Raw genomic sequence first — 15,352 nt, forward strand, 5'->3', positions numbered from 1 at the left:
TCCAGTGACCTCATGACTTCAGCCTGCAGTGGTCAGGAGCTGCAAGGTCCCCGCCGTCCACAGAAGCAGGGAGCTGTGGGGTACCCCTGGCGGCCCCCAGAGCTCCAAGCCGAGGGTAGTGGGGACCCTTGAGCTCCGACATCCAACCCATGGTGGGGGCCCCTGGAACTCCTAGCCCCTGTGCAGCTGCCCCACTGCAGGCAATGTGGGGACCCTCAGATCCCCATTTTGTCATGAATATTTTTAGTGAAAGTCACGGACAGGTCACAGGCAATAAAAAAAAAAAAAAAAAAAATCATGGAAGCCGTGACCTGTCTGTGACTTTTACTAAAAATATCCATGACAAAATGTTTGCCTTGCTAATGATTGACTATAGGACAGAATAAACCATTAGCTTCTAGAAAATGATTGTTTCACTCTGTCTGGCTTTTGGTCGTTGCAGGTGTAGATATAATAGAATCGACTTTTTTCACCACGTATTCATATGTGGATGTTATAAATTTTGTCACCCATGCATTTAAAAAATGAGTGAAATCCTGGCACTATTAAAGTCAATTGGGAATTTTGCTATTGACTTCAACAGATAATTTCTTCACTTGAGACCATTGTGTAACTGTTAACCTGTAGCCTCTGTATTGGTTGCTTTTAATACATACTTCTTTTTAAAAAAGTCTTTGTCTTCAAATTACTGGAGTTAAACAGTCAAATCTAATTACAGTAATGTAATCTGATGGTTAGAGCGGTGACTGAGTAGTAGAATTTCTAGATTCTATTCTTGGCTGTATTATTGACTTTGCTGCATGGAAAGACACTTTTGTGCCTCTGTTTCCCCATCTGTACAATGGGTATAATTACATTACTTAGTCACAAACTTCTTCTGGGCTTAATTAACATCTATAAACCACCTCTCTATGTATAGTTAAAGGGTGCTGGATAAGTGCCAAAATTAATTCTTGACATGTTTCAGAGTGGTAACCTTGTCCGTCTGTATCAGCAAAAAGAACCCATTTTTTTCATTTTCTGTGTGTGTGTGTGTGTGTGTGTGTCTATAATCGTCCTACTGCATTTTCCACTGCATGCATCTGATGAAGTGGGTTTTAGCCCACAAAAGCTTATGCCCAAATAAATTTGTTAGCCTCTAAGGTGCCACAAGTACTCCTCGTTCTTTCTGAAGATTCATTCTTATTATTCTTTTAAAAACATTGGCAGCCATGGTGCTATTTGTAGAAGTGTTAGGAATTCTCCTCAAAGTCCTGCAGGATCTTTTTGTGAGAATTGTGTAGCTTCTAATGAGCTACTGGGTGCTTCAGCTTCCATTGCAATTTCATACAAATCAGTTTGCAATGCTGGCAGCTGAATAGGAACAGTAATTTGTTTTATTTGGATTAATAAATCCAAGTCAGTTTGTCTGTTATATACTGTAACATTGTAAATCTGACACCTTCATGTATCGCTTCATATTCTAGTACAATACTAAATATGGATCCGCCAGGTCTGACTGTAAAAACCTTAGAGTGTGAGTGTGTGTGTGTTTTCTTTTTGAGGTTCTTTGCAAAAGGCATTTAAAGTGTCTTTAATTCATTGACCTCTTATAAGGGGAAGGGTTTTGCAGACTTTTCCTGCCTAGAAAGTGAACTGGGGGAGAAAGGCATTTCTATTTTTAGAATATCTTCAAAGATTCAAGTTCCTTGAAAAAGGAGAGAACAATGACACAGTTTGGATGACCTTTAAAAGGCCTGATGTGGTGATGTATTTCTGCCTAGTCATTAGGCCCTGAGTTGTGGTGGTGGTTTTTTTGTTTGTTTTTTTTTCTTTTTCATTGAGCTTCAGGCCTGACATACAGCTCTTTTGGTGGGCTATGGAAACAGACCTAAGAGAAGGAAAAAAAGGACCCAAGCAACACACACAAATGAATGATGGCATCTGGAATTGTCAGCTGCTCCCCGGTCACATGCTGCCCTGTCAGTATGGAGCTGACAATGGGGGGTGGGGAAATGATACAAATCCCAAACAACATGTACAGAAGAGAATAGAGGAGAGTGTTCTCCAAAAGACATTTAAGTGATCTTTCTGCATTGTTGGTTGGGCAACTGAGAGGATAAAGAATGCTATTGAATTTAATGTTGAGTTAGTAATATAGTGTTGGTTTTGTTCTTTTAAGTATCCTGTCAGTGGCAAGTCCTCAGAAACAGAGCACTATACAACAACTCAGGTTTACTCCTGGGGGAATTCTGCACAAAAATATTAAATTATGTGCACAATATTTTAAATTCTGCATATTTTATTTGTCAAAATAACACAATATAATCCTTCCCGTTTCAATTATTTTTGTAATTTATTTCAAAATACCTGTCAACAAGTATGTCAAAAATACAGACAATAACAAAAAAGATCCCACCAGGAGTAGAGTTAAAGAAATCATTACAACAAGCCAATTTCAGTTGGGAGGTGCTGGAGGGGGCTGTGTGGGGCACCCCCAGATCCCAGACACCTGCACCCCACTTCCCCCAGAGCTCAGACATCCCCCACAGAGCCTTTACTCCCCCTAGCTTCTTTACTGTCCCACCGGCGAATGCAGTGTGGGGTGGCCCTGCCCTTCCTTATCCTTTACCAGAGCTGGGTCTCCTGGGTCCTCTCCTGTCCCCAGGAGAATGAGGATAAAGCTGGGCAGCCAGAGCATGCAGAACTAGGCTGAGTGCTCTGCTCACTGCAAGCTGGAGAGCTGGGTTCTACAGAGTCCAGCAGCCCCTAATGCAGCCCCAATTCTGCAAGGGAAACATGAAAGTCTGGGCAGAACATTAATTCTGCATTGTGCAGTGGCGTAGGAGTACAGGTTGCACCTTTTGTGTGTGTATGGTTTTTTTTCTTTTGTTTGTTTGTTTGTTTTTTTAACGGTATGATTTTCCCATATGAGCTTCTATGTTGGCACATGGCTGCCAAGTCTTACAAGCTTGCACTATACAAACAGAGCACTATACAACAACTCAGGTTTACTCCTGGGGGAATTCTGCACAAAAATATTAAATTATGTGCACAATTATGAAACGACTACAGGGGTTTCTTGCTACTAAGCATAGCAGGAAAAGCAGATTGAGGGCTGGAAGATCAATTATAGACATGATTTTCTCTGCGTTAACTCCAAGAAAAGTGCAGAGAGCAAAACTGACCATTGTACATTGCCTTCATGGACCTAACCCAGGAGTAGGCAACCTATGGCACGCGTGCCAAAGGCGGCACTCGAGCTGATTTTCAGTGGCACTCACACTGCCCGGGTCCTGGCCACCGGTCTGTGGGGCTCTGCATTTTAATTTTAAATGAAGCTTCTTAAACATTTTAAAAACCTTATTTACTTTACATACAACAATAGTTTAGTTATATATTATAGACTTATAGAAAGAGACTGTCTAAAAACGTTAAAATGTATTACTGGCACACGAAACCTTAAATCTGAGTAAATAAATGAAGACTCGGCACACCACTTCTGAAAGGTTGCCGTCCCCTGACCTAACCAAAGCATTCAACACAGTCGGCAGAGCAGATCTATTTGCAATACTAGAAAAGACAGGATGTCCATCAACCCTGTTAAGTTTCATATGTTCATTCCACAACAACATGAGAGCAACTATCCTGTTTGACGGGTCCACTTCGGATAGCTTTGAGATGAAAAGTGGAGTGAAGCAAGGATGTGTTCTTGCCCCTACGCTCTTTGGAATCTTCTTCTCAGCGCTCTTGAACTGTGGGTTTAGGGACATGAAAGATGGAGTGTATCTCCACACAAGATCAGATGGGGAAACTCTTCAACGTGTCCCGACTTAAGTCAAAGACCAGAGTCAAAAAGGTGCTAAACAGGGAACTTCTATTCACTGATGCTGCTGCCCTCATAGCCCACAATGAAGATCTATTACAAGAACTCATGGACTGCCTTTCAAGTGCCTGTCAGGCATTTGCTCTCACCATCAGCATCAAGAAAATGGTTGTATTAAGACTGGGGGTTCCACAAGATCCTTCAGTTACCTTAAATGCCAACCAGCTAGAAGTAGTTCAAAAGCTCAGCTATTTAGGTTCTACAGTGACCACCAACCTCTCCCTAGATGAAGAACTAAATGTTCTCATTGGAAAGGCTTCCACAACCTCTAGCAGACTAACTAAAAGAGTATGGAACAACTCAAAGCTTACCATCAAGAACAAAATGCTTGTGTACCAAGCTTGCGTCCTCAGTACTCTCATGTATGGTGAGGAAACATGGACAACTTGTGCTCATCAGCAGAAAAGGTTAAACAGTTTACACCTACATTTGTTTACGCCTCATACTCAACACCAAATGGCAAGATAAAGTCACTAACACAGAGGTTCTTCAAAGGGCAAATTTGCCAACTATGATGGCCCTGCTCAAGCAAAGACAACAGCACTGGCTGGGCCATCTGAGTAGGCTGGAAGACAGACTCATACCCAAGGACATGCTATACAGGGAGCTATCAGAGGGAACAAGAACAACAGGACGTCCAAGCTTCGCTATAAAAAGACACGCAAGCGAGATATGAAGGAATTTGGAATTGATCCTGACCAATGGGAAATCTTGGCATGTGATTATGGCAAGTGGCGTCATCGTCTCCATCAGGGTATCAAAGTCCATGACACAAGCTGGCTCCTACAGCTTGAAGAGAAAAGAGCCCATACGAAGCAGGCAGCTCTCAACCAATTTTCAATAACTGCCAAAGAACATGCAAATCTCGTATTGGCCTATTCAGTCACATGAGACACTGCAAACCATCTACATCATAGGCTGCAATTGCCACTGTCTCTTGCAGATGAAAGGATGCCATCATAGCATTGTGACATTCCATGTAAACCCCTTGTTGCTCCTGCATGCAATCTCACTTTCAAGAACAGCACCTGATAGAACATGAGGCTTTAACACTTGTGAACAGGTGGTGGGAAAACAACTTTAAGGATACTGAACTTCATTCTTAAAAGTTTTAATTGGAAACTACAAACAGGGGCGGCTCTACAAATTTGGCCGCCCCAAGCAGTCATGCCCGGGAGGCGCCCCCGAGCCGCGGGAGCAGCGGACCTCCCGCGGGCATGACCGCGGAGGGTCCGCTGGTCCCGCGGCTCAGCTGGACCTCCCGCAGCTGCGGACGGTTGGCTGGTCCGGCGGCTCCGGTTGACCTGCCGCACGCATGTCTGCGGGAGGTCCAGCCGAGCCGCGGGACGAGCGCCCCCTCCGCAGTCATGCCTGCGGCAGGTCCGCTGCTCCCGGGGCTCCGGTGGACCTCCCGCAGGCATGACTGCGGCAGGTCCACCGGCCCAGCCTGCCGCCCCCCCGGGAAAGGGCCGCCCCAGGCGGGTGCTTGCCCCGCTGGGCTCTGGAGCCGGCCCTGACTACAAAAGAGGGAACCTGTGGGACTAGAATTGCTTTGGGGCAATTGATATGATAGAAATTGCTTTAGGGCACCTCTAGGTAGCACTCTGTGGTTTACAAGTGAAATTCCCTTCACTGTAAAGAACCCTTCCCCCCACTTCTAGTTATTGCATTTGATTGCTTTGATGCACTGTACAGTGTCAGTTTGAATTAACTTTTGAGTTATCCTCAAATAATATCATGTGTTTGTTGCTCTTAGTGCACAGGTATGTCATGGTATCTTATATGTCCAAAGGTAATTTGAAAAATAAGTCGCATCATCACTGTAGATCTCTTTCTCTAGCAATAAGCTACTCTGTTCATCCAAGTATCTCTGGGGAAGTTTAAAAATTCCACTGCCCATAAGTTGCTTCAGGGCCACTTAACTGGAGAAGTCAAGGTTCCCAAAAGTCTTCATCTTACAGAGGAGCATGCAGAGATAGTGTTTAGAGCTATTTTCATTTCATTTTGTCATTGCCACAGTTCTCAGAAATAGAAAATTATATGAAACAAGTAACAATTCCATTCTTTCTGTATTTTAAATTGAAGGAGATACACTTTTGGAGAAAAAAAATTGCTAACAAAGGGGCTGAACTCTCCCTTTAGAGGAGGAGTGCTGTGCTACCTAACTGAATGTGATTTGTTTTTTAGTTATGAAACAGCAAAGCTTTAAAATACAGTAATGAAAAATCACTCTCCGTTGCCACAATAGAAATTACATCCTGTGGAATTCCACCTAGATCTGTTGGAAGTATATGCATGATTTTACTTGCTTATACAGCTAAGTAACGATTTTCAAAAGCCATAGCACAGTTTTCTTTCTAAAGACCTTTTGCCAATTTTGCATGTCAAGTTAGGGTGGAGTAGATAAGCCTAGAATGGGTTGCTGCTCCAAATTGCCCACTTGTTGGCTGTCTTCTGCGAAATGTTAGCAGGTCAGAGATCATCAGGGAATAGGACAGCAGAGGACAATAGAGAGCACAGGCTTGAATACAACAAAACATTTATTTCCAGGAGTTCATATGTTGGCCATAACACTTGTTTTAGGCTATAATTTGGCATCAGACTAGGAGCAGTTGTTTAATGTTGATAAAAATACATACATTTTTAACGATGTTTTGTGGCATCTGCTACATCTGAACTTCGGTTATCCCCAGAGTACACAGAATTTCTACCTAAAAAGCAGCTTCTGTGCATACAGATTTTTAGTTGTAACAGAGTGAACAGACCCTGCGCATGGGTTGGCAGGAAGAGTGTTATACCATTCACTCCCTGAGTAGAGGAAAGATCACAGCTGCATGCCCTAACTGCAGGAGCTGGTAGGGAAGTATGGTGGGGCCAGCTGTGTTTAATTAGGCAATTCCCCCAGCACTCTGAGAGAGAGAGAGAGAGAGAGAGAGATGGTTTGAATAGCCAGATCTAAACAACATTAGAAGCCATTCCTTCTTTGTAGGCAGGAGGAAAACACTAACTGGAAAAGCCTTCTTTTGATGGATTCAAACGTTGTGGTTGGGCTCACTGAGAAACCGGACTGTAGGAAAAAAAACAACAACTATTAACAACTATAAATTAACAACTATTAACCCACGGGGTTATGTCCTTGTTTGTTTTGACTGCATTCTGGAAATGCCTGATTTACCAGTCAGCTGGACTTGAAGACCTTGGGATATTCAGGTCCTATATCCACCAATACTGCCCCATTAGTACTAATTGACGAAGTACAGTATAGTACAGTGATTATACAGTACCATATTTAAGTGTGAAAGGTTGATATGGTAGGTGACAAATGTTTCTAAGGACCCAAAGATAATAGGTGGGGTGATTTTAAAATGTGTTATGAGTGGCCATGTCTGTGGTAGTATAAAGTAGGGGAGGATCCTTCACGGCGCCATGAGCACGGGTATGAAGGAGCCACGGACTAATGTCCCCAACAGCCGTGGGACCAGAGAGGAACTAGCCCACTGGGGTTCCTCACCCTCCTTGGGTAGCAGGAGGTTCCACCACTTGATGTTGGGGCAAGACATGTGGATGAGGAAATGAAGGGTGTGGAGCATGAGCACATACAGCTATTTCTGGGCACGGTTCAGAGGTGGAGGAACATAGCAGATGGACAGGGAGGCTTGCGGGGCAGGGGCCTGATGGTAAGGTCCTGAGGGTGAGAGGCGGGCAGGGAGCACCCTCCCGTAGGACCCACTCAAGGAAAATGCGAGAGGCGGGCATTAGGGCTGCTCTTGCCTCCTGGAGCACATGATGGGGGGGGAGGGGCACGAGGGATGGAAAGCCCCATGCACTGGCCAAGCACTATGGAGTCCTCCCAGTCCCCCCAATTGTAGTGCAGACATTCTCCAGAGAGTGCTAGAGGAATTGCCAACTGCACACCTAGATGGGGGTTGAGTAGCAGAGCTCTGCAAGGAGGTCCTCCTGCCTCAGTGGCTGCCAGGGACCTGGTTGCTGAGACTAGCTTCCATATCCTGAGGAGGTCCTGGTAAAAGACCAGCAGCTCGGATAGGTTTTTGGGAGATCTCTCTGGGTGAAGATAGAAGAGCTGCCAGTCATATTAAAGGTGGCAGAGGTAGGCATGTGCTAGTGTGCTCCACCCCAGACTACTTGCACCATAAAGGAGCCTCTGCAGGGCCAGGAGGTGGAAGACATGGTCCTGACTGTGGAGGCAGAGTAGTCCCTGTCCACCCTCTTCCAATGAGAGGCTCAGGACACCTCCCTGCATTCCACATAATCTTGTTGCTGTTTACGGTTACTGTAAATCACTGACCTCCTCAATATTGAATTGAGGTTTATAGAGTATTGTTTATACATCATTTCCAGCTTTCTGTTCTGCCTTGTGTTGTATCCTAGCCTCACTTTGGGATTTTGTCGTCGTGTTTTAAAGGCCAGTGTTGCGTGTTTGTCTTGCAGGGATGTCATTTCTATTAGTGCCATATATTTTTAGAATAGAGGCTAAAGGCTTAAAGCATTTTACATTAAGAAAAAATTCCTAAGTTTCTCAGATCCCTTTGATTGTTTTTTCATTTATCGTCATCTTTTCATTTCTAGAAATGATACATCTGGAAAACTGCTGTCCCTGTATGAGATCATCAGCTTTTCCATTTTAAAAATACTCATAGCCTCCTGAGTTTCAAATTATCACCAGGGTCCCCCCCATTCCAAAATTATCCCAGAGCATTTCTTGATGCTGCCAGAAGGTGTGAGAAGAACGTTTGTATTATGCAATGATAATATGTATATTAAATCTGGTAATTTCATTTTGGGTAGATTTTTATTAGGAAATCCTTCCTCGGAATCCCTATGCTCTTGGACATTCCCGCCAAATATGGAGAAAGGTACTTTACATTGCACATGCTTCCCCACAATTGTTTAGTACATCTTTTTTTAAACATTGGGGTGTCCTTATCCACTGGAAGAGAAATTTATAATTATTTTCTTTTAGTTGATATGCATAGAATCATAAAAACATAGAACTGTCAGATGCCTTGATAGGTCATCTAGTCCAGTCCCCTGCACTGAGGCAGGATTTAGTATTATCTAGCCCAACCCTGACAGGTGTTTGTCTAATCTGTTCTTAAAATTCTCCTATGACAGAGATTCCATAACCTTCCTAGATACTTTGTTCCAGTGTTTAACTACCATTACAGTTAAGAAGTTTTTCCTAATGTCTAACCTAAACCATCCTTGCTGCAATTTTAAGCCCATTACTTCTTGTCCTGTCCTCAGTGGCTATGGAGAATTGTTTCACCTTCCTCTTTATAGCCTTTTATGTACTTGAAGACTGTTATTGTGTCCCTCCTCAGTCTTCTCTTCTCCAGACTAAAGCCCAATTTCTTCAGTCTTTCCTCGTAGGTCATGTTTTCTAGACCGGTAATCATTTTTGTTGTTCTCCTCTGGCCTTTCTCCAACAAGTCCTCATCTTTCCCAAAGTGTGGTGCCCAGAACTGGACATCATATTCCAGTTGAGGCCTTATCAGTGCTAGGTAGAGTTGAAGAATTACTTATTTACAACACTTGTGCTAATACATCCCAGAACAATGTTTGCTCTTTTTGCACTAGTATTACATTGTTGACTCATATTTCGTTTGTGATCCACTAACGCCCCCAGATCCTTTTCTGTAGCACTCCTTCCTAGGCAGTCGTTTCCCACTTTGTATTTGTGCAATTGATTATTCCTTCCTAAGTTATTACTTTGCATTTGTCCTCATTGAATTTCATCTTATTTAATTCAGACCCAGCGGCGGCTCCAGGCACCAGCACTCCAAGCGCGTGCCTGGGCAGCAAGTCGCGGGGGCCACCCTGCCAGTCCCTGTGAAGGCGGCAGTCAGGCCACCTTTGACGGCCTGCCTGCGGGAGGTCCCCGGTCTCACGGATTCGGCAGCAATTCGGCAGCGGGTACACCGAATCCGCGGGACCAGGGACCTCCCACGGGTACACCGCCTAAGGCTGCCTGACTGCCGTGCTTGACGCGGCAAAAAAGATAGAGCCTCCCCTGTTCAGACCATTTCTTTAGTTTGTCAAGATCATTTTGAATTTCAATCCCGTCCTCCAAAGCGCTTGCAACCCCTCCCAGCTTGGTATCGTTCACAAACTTTATAAGTGTACTCTCTATGCCATTCTCTAAATCACTGATGAAGATATTGAATAGAACTGGACCCAGGACACATCTCTGTGAGACCCTACTCAATATGCCTTTCCAGCTCAATTGTGAGCCATTGATAACTACTCTGTGGTTTTCCAGCCAGTTGTGCACCCACCTTATGGTAAATTGGTCTAGGCTATATTTCCCTAGTTTGTTTGTGAGAGGGTCATGTGAGGCATTATCAAAAGCCATAGTAAAGTCAGGATATGACATCTATTGCTTCCTCTCCCCACCTATCCACAAGGCTTGTTGCATATGGAAGAGTGAGCTCTCCTATGCCAAATAAGGAACCAGTGCTCAATGGGAGCTTCTGTCTATCACGTTTTCAGTCTCTAAGTGATCTTGAAGTCTGTCATTTTTGGAGGTTTGACATAAAATGTTTTAATTAAATATAATCCTATATAGGTACCGTATCTGTACAGAAAGTCTTTTGCATCATTTCTGGGTTCTTCATTTTCTTCCCTTTAATTGGCTGCTGTATTCTTTTCAAGCCCACTTTTCCTTCTTTTTGTAAAAAGGGCTCAGTCTCTCCTGGAGAGAAGCTTGGACTTGATCTAATTTTTTGTTAGATTGGAGGGTCCAAAGCTGGCTCTCACTTCATACATGAGGAAAAAAATAGGGCAAGAGGGACTGCAGAGTGGGAGTCTTTTTGAAAAAGACTTGGGTGTTCTGGTAAGAAAATGGTCTTTAAGGTGGTAGTGAAAGCTTCTTTCTCCTGCCTCTGTTGCTATCTTCATTGCATGTAAAGTCCTGTAATTATGCTTCCCAATACTGTCTCCTTAAATTTCAGGTGACCACACTGGTCTGTAAAAGGATGTTGTAAGTCTAAGGATCTTATTGCCCCAAATATAATATAAAATTGAGGACTTTAACTCTTCATGGGGATTTCTTTTAGAAGTCTTTGAAATAAGAATGTAATTTTGGGAAGAAGGGACGTATCAACCAATTCATAGTGTTATTAGCTTGTCCTTTTTTATCAGTCTTTAAGCCTATTCAACAGAGGCACATAATTTACATCATTTTTTTTTCTAGATTGGAGGCAATTTGGACCCCTAGATGCTTTATTGAGTTCATAAAACGCTGATTTTATACTCCTGCAACTTCTTCCCACAGTTCTTTGAGTAAAGGACGGATTGGAAATCTTTAAAGACTACTGTCAGGTTTTAAAAAGCTATTTTTAAAATGCTGTATCCAATTACCTCACCCATGTCTATGTTACAAATAATCCTTTATCTTAATAAAGCTAAAAGAACTTTTAGTACTCCAACTTTTCACTCTTTTTACTGATTAGTTTACTTTTTAAATTTCAATCTGGTTTGGAGGTTGAAAATGATTTCCCGTTTGTTTATAGTCCAGTTCTCCTCCATTCTCATGCATCAGTTCAATGTTGTAATGTCTGGGCTGTAAAATCTAAAAGGGGAATTTTGTAGAAATGACTCCATTGGAATTTTAAAATAAAAACTTAGTGGAGACAAATTTGCTGGTATTAGGCTTTCTATAAGTTTATTTCCGAAGAGGGAGTCTGATCAGACAGGGTTCTTTGAATTTTGCACTTTTTTTCTTTTGTGGATGTCATTTGACCCTTCATAGCTTGTTAAATTGTGTTTCTTCTGTGAAGAATATATTTGATTCTATAGAAAAATAAAATGTGGGTCGGGGGGAGAAGATTTGCCTAGGACTTCATATCATAGGAATTTGTCAACCTACATTGACTAAATGTAGTATAACAGGGATGTTACTATTGTTGTTAGAACATCTGGATAGCAGATTACTCAACAACAGACCATTCCAAGACAAATTAAAATCAAAGCACTCCGTGTAGTTTGTCCCCTAACATGCAGAGGAGTATGTAAGAAGAAGAAGAAAATGTTCATAATACGACTCTCATTAGTTCTAAAAACACTTGGCCATAGATTAGAACACCTAAGGAAGAGGTCCTATGTTTTTGATCTGCCTTTTTGTTTTACAAATGCTGGTTTTTTAACCCCGAGGACTCTCCTCTTCCCCCCCCCCCCCAGCAAAATGGGTCCTTCAGAGTACATAGTGTTCTGCCCAAAGAACATCTGAAATGTGTAACCATGTGAGATTCAGCCAATAGTATATTTAAATGCTTATTCCAGGTATGCATGTGGGGATTCCCTTTATTGACTTTAAAAGGGAGTATAAACTTTACCAAATGTTGAAAATTAAATCTAGCCTTTGAAAAGGTGCAGTGTCCCCAGCATAAAGGATGTGTGAATGTCTTATGGGAGTCTAAATAATGATTACCTCATTGTCAGCCAATCAGATCCTTTTGCTCTTAAATATTCCAAGCACATGTTTCCCTCTAAAATGCTCCGTGCTAGGAATAGGCAAATATTCTGCTTTCACAAAGCCTGGATGGGCATTTTGGATGTTCTTTTACTAGAAAATGACCATTATAAAAGGAGGCATTTGGTTGGCTGCCCACAGTTCGAACCAAGTGAGTATCTGAGATGATTGTGCAGGCCAAGACTTGTCAGCCAGTTTATTTTCCCCTCAAATGCCCCGTGACCAGATTTTCAAAGTGGAAAAATGGGAACAGCTGCCTATGCATCTATGCAGAGGCCTCCAGTTTGCATGGGGGTTAGGGAGATATGCACAGAAGGGGTTTGGAAGCTGGAGCCAGAAGAAAGAAAAAAGGGGTGCCCAGTCTCACCCCCTCCTCCACAACCTGTATGGGAGGCCTGGCTGGAGGAGTCATGCAGGTTTTTTGGGGTCAGGGGAGAGGAGCTGTATAGGGCAGAGTATTCACATGTGACAGGCCTGGTGGGGGAAGTCCTTGAGCAGCCTATTTGCTTAGCGAGCTTGGCACCAGTTTCACCGGATCATGTGATAATCAGCTGCTTCCGGTGGTTAAGTCTGCAGGGGTTTGCAAGAGCAGGGACAAAACACTTCTGTTCTTTTCTTGGGGGGCAGGGAGTGAGGCAGAGAGAGAGAGATCCTGTGCAGCAGGGACAGTGGAACAGACCTGTTAAACAGGAACTGTTACTGATTTTCAAGGACACGTCGTCACCTGATTTGAATCCCAGCTGACAGCTATGGGAGAACCATTAGGGAAGTGATACTCCACCTGTGCAAGCCACACTTAAGGAGCCCATAGGTCTCTTGGGAAGCCTAAAGTCTCACAAAGCTTCTTTTGTTCTGCCTAGCACCGGGCAGAGTGAACAAAGCGCCGACTGCACAGGGTCACCTGCTCCCTGTGTTGCCTGAAAAATGCAAGATTGAGACAAGGGCAGATGAGGGTGGGAGGTGGCCATGGAGTGAAGTACTGAACAAGCAGGCAAAATAACCAGCCAGGAAAAGGGGTCAGATAGTGGTTGGGGAGGAGAGAACCCTTCCAGCAGCCAAGAGAGAGGGAATCTTAAACAGCCACAAAACAACCACAGCATGGTTTTTTTTCAGCACTTTGTTTGTTCCCCTCCCCCCACCACTTGTTTTTTTCTTTGTTAGAATAATACAGATTTTAGAAGCTGTCTGGTTCCTAAGGCAAAGTCCTACTCAGCTCACACTGAAGTCAGTAGGACAACTCCTCTGCGTATGGGTGAGCAGGATTTGGCTCCCAAAGTCACTACTTTCTATTTGCCAAACAGCACTTATGGGGCTCAGTCTGTAGCTGCATCAGAAATTTCCCAGTGCTCTAGCAGCTCGGCTGCAGACTGCCAGTCTTGTTTCCATGGAACTGGGTGGCTGCAGGGGGAAAAGGGATAAAAGGTTTTATAATCATGTCTTTTTCAGGTGATAATTTTCAGACAAGCCAGAACATTGCACAGTACCAGACATTATGTGCGGTACATAATTTACCCAGCACTTTGCCACCTGGTGGGTAACATAAAGAAGCTGCTTTGTGATCTCACGGAAAATGATGCTGGAACCATTTGGTTAAATTCTCTATCGAGTTTTCTGAAGAGATGGCTACAGAGTTTGTTTCTTTTATTATCTCCGCACCCCTTTATCAGCTAAAACAGGACACTAAGATCACTTCTTTAGGGATGAACTCTAAATTACACCCATGTAAATCCTAAGGAGCTCTGTTCTCTGGATAGCAGGGGTGTAACTGAGAGTAGAATGAGGCACTTTGCCCCAATCTTCCATTCAGCAAATGGCCTGAGAAGCAGGGCAGGGCACTGAGTAGATGTGCCTGGGGCAAGTGTGGAAGAATCCTTCCTCCCAAGCTCTGGGGTTGCTGTGCAACTACCCTTTGGCAGCTACTTCAGACTGTATAGGCCTTTATACCACCCATGTCACAAGCAAGAGAATGGCAGCCCCTATAAAACACTGGAATCTCTGTCCATGCCCTGGTTCTCCTGTCCATAGCTGCAAAGGAGGGGAAAGTAGATGCTCCTCAGTAAATAGGCCCCTTCTAGTAACAATTAATATCTAGCTCTTGTATAACCCCATTCATCTAAGGTCTCAAAATGCTTTATAGTGGAAGTCAGTATCATTATCCCCATTTTACAGATGGGGAAAGAGAGAGAGAAGTGACTTACAGATTGGTGTTAGAACTGGGAATAGAAACCAGCTCTCCTGAGTCCCCAGTCCAGTCCAGTGCCCTACTTGCTAGCCCACAATGTTTCTTCATTTTATCAGAAGGTACTTGCTTTTTAAAAATTAGAATTTTAAACAGAAGGGCTCCTTAATACCAGAAAGATGCAGAGAAACTGGAGGGCATTTTATCAAACCTACAAAACTATTGAAGGGACTGCAGAGAATGATTTATGAGAGAAGATTTAAAAGAAACAAAGGTGTCCCTTGTTAAACCACATCTAAGAGGGGACATACCTGGCTACAGGTATTTGAAAAGTAGAGACATCAAAGCAAGCTATTAATTAATGGGTTACTGGGGGAGGAGAGAAGGAGATAAAGAAGAGCAATAGAATGAAATAAAGCAAGAGTCTTGAGGCTGATTAGCAGCGAAAACTACCTGACAGTGAGAGATCCCATGGAATAGTCTATAGGGGGGAGTGGTGAAGTACCAGAAGACTGAACAGATGTCTTCTATTTTCTAACTTCTATGGCTGTAAGTAATGCCAAGACCCAACGTTTTATTATCTGTCCAGTAGAACCTCAGAGTTACGAACTGACCTGTCAACCACACCCCTCATTTGGAACCGGAAGTACACAATTATGCAGTAGCATTGACCAAAAAAAAAAGTGCAAGTATAGTACTGTGTTAAATGTAAACTACTAAAAATATAAAGGGAAGGTGCATTTTCTTCTGCATCAGAAAGTTTCAAAGCTGTATTAAGTCAATGCTCATTTGTAAATTTTTTGAAAGAACCATAATG

At 43.2% G+C, this 15,352-nt stretch overlaps 1 protein-coding gene across 4 annotated transcripts in view; it reads left to right on the forward strand.

Moving 5' to 3' along the window:
- The window catches only part of IQSEC1 (IQ motif and Sec7 domain ArfGEF 1), a 688,386-nt gene that overhangs the window by 606,344 nt on the left and 66,690 nt on the right, over positions 1-15,352 (forward strand). The window lies entirely within an intron of this gene.

Source organism: Mauremys mutica, chromosome 7 (genome assembly GCF_020497125.1).
Source record: "Mauremys mutica isolate MM-2020 ecotype Southern chromosome 7, ASM2049712v1, whole genome shotgun sequence".
NCBI lineage: Eukaryota > Metazoa > Chordata > Testudines > Geoemydidae > Mauremys > Mauremys mutica.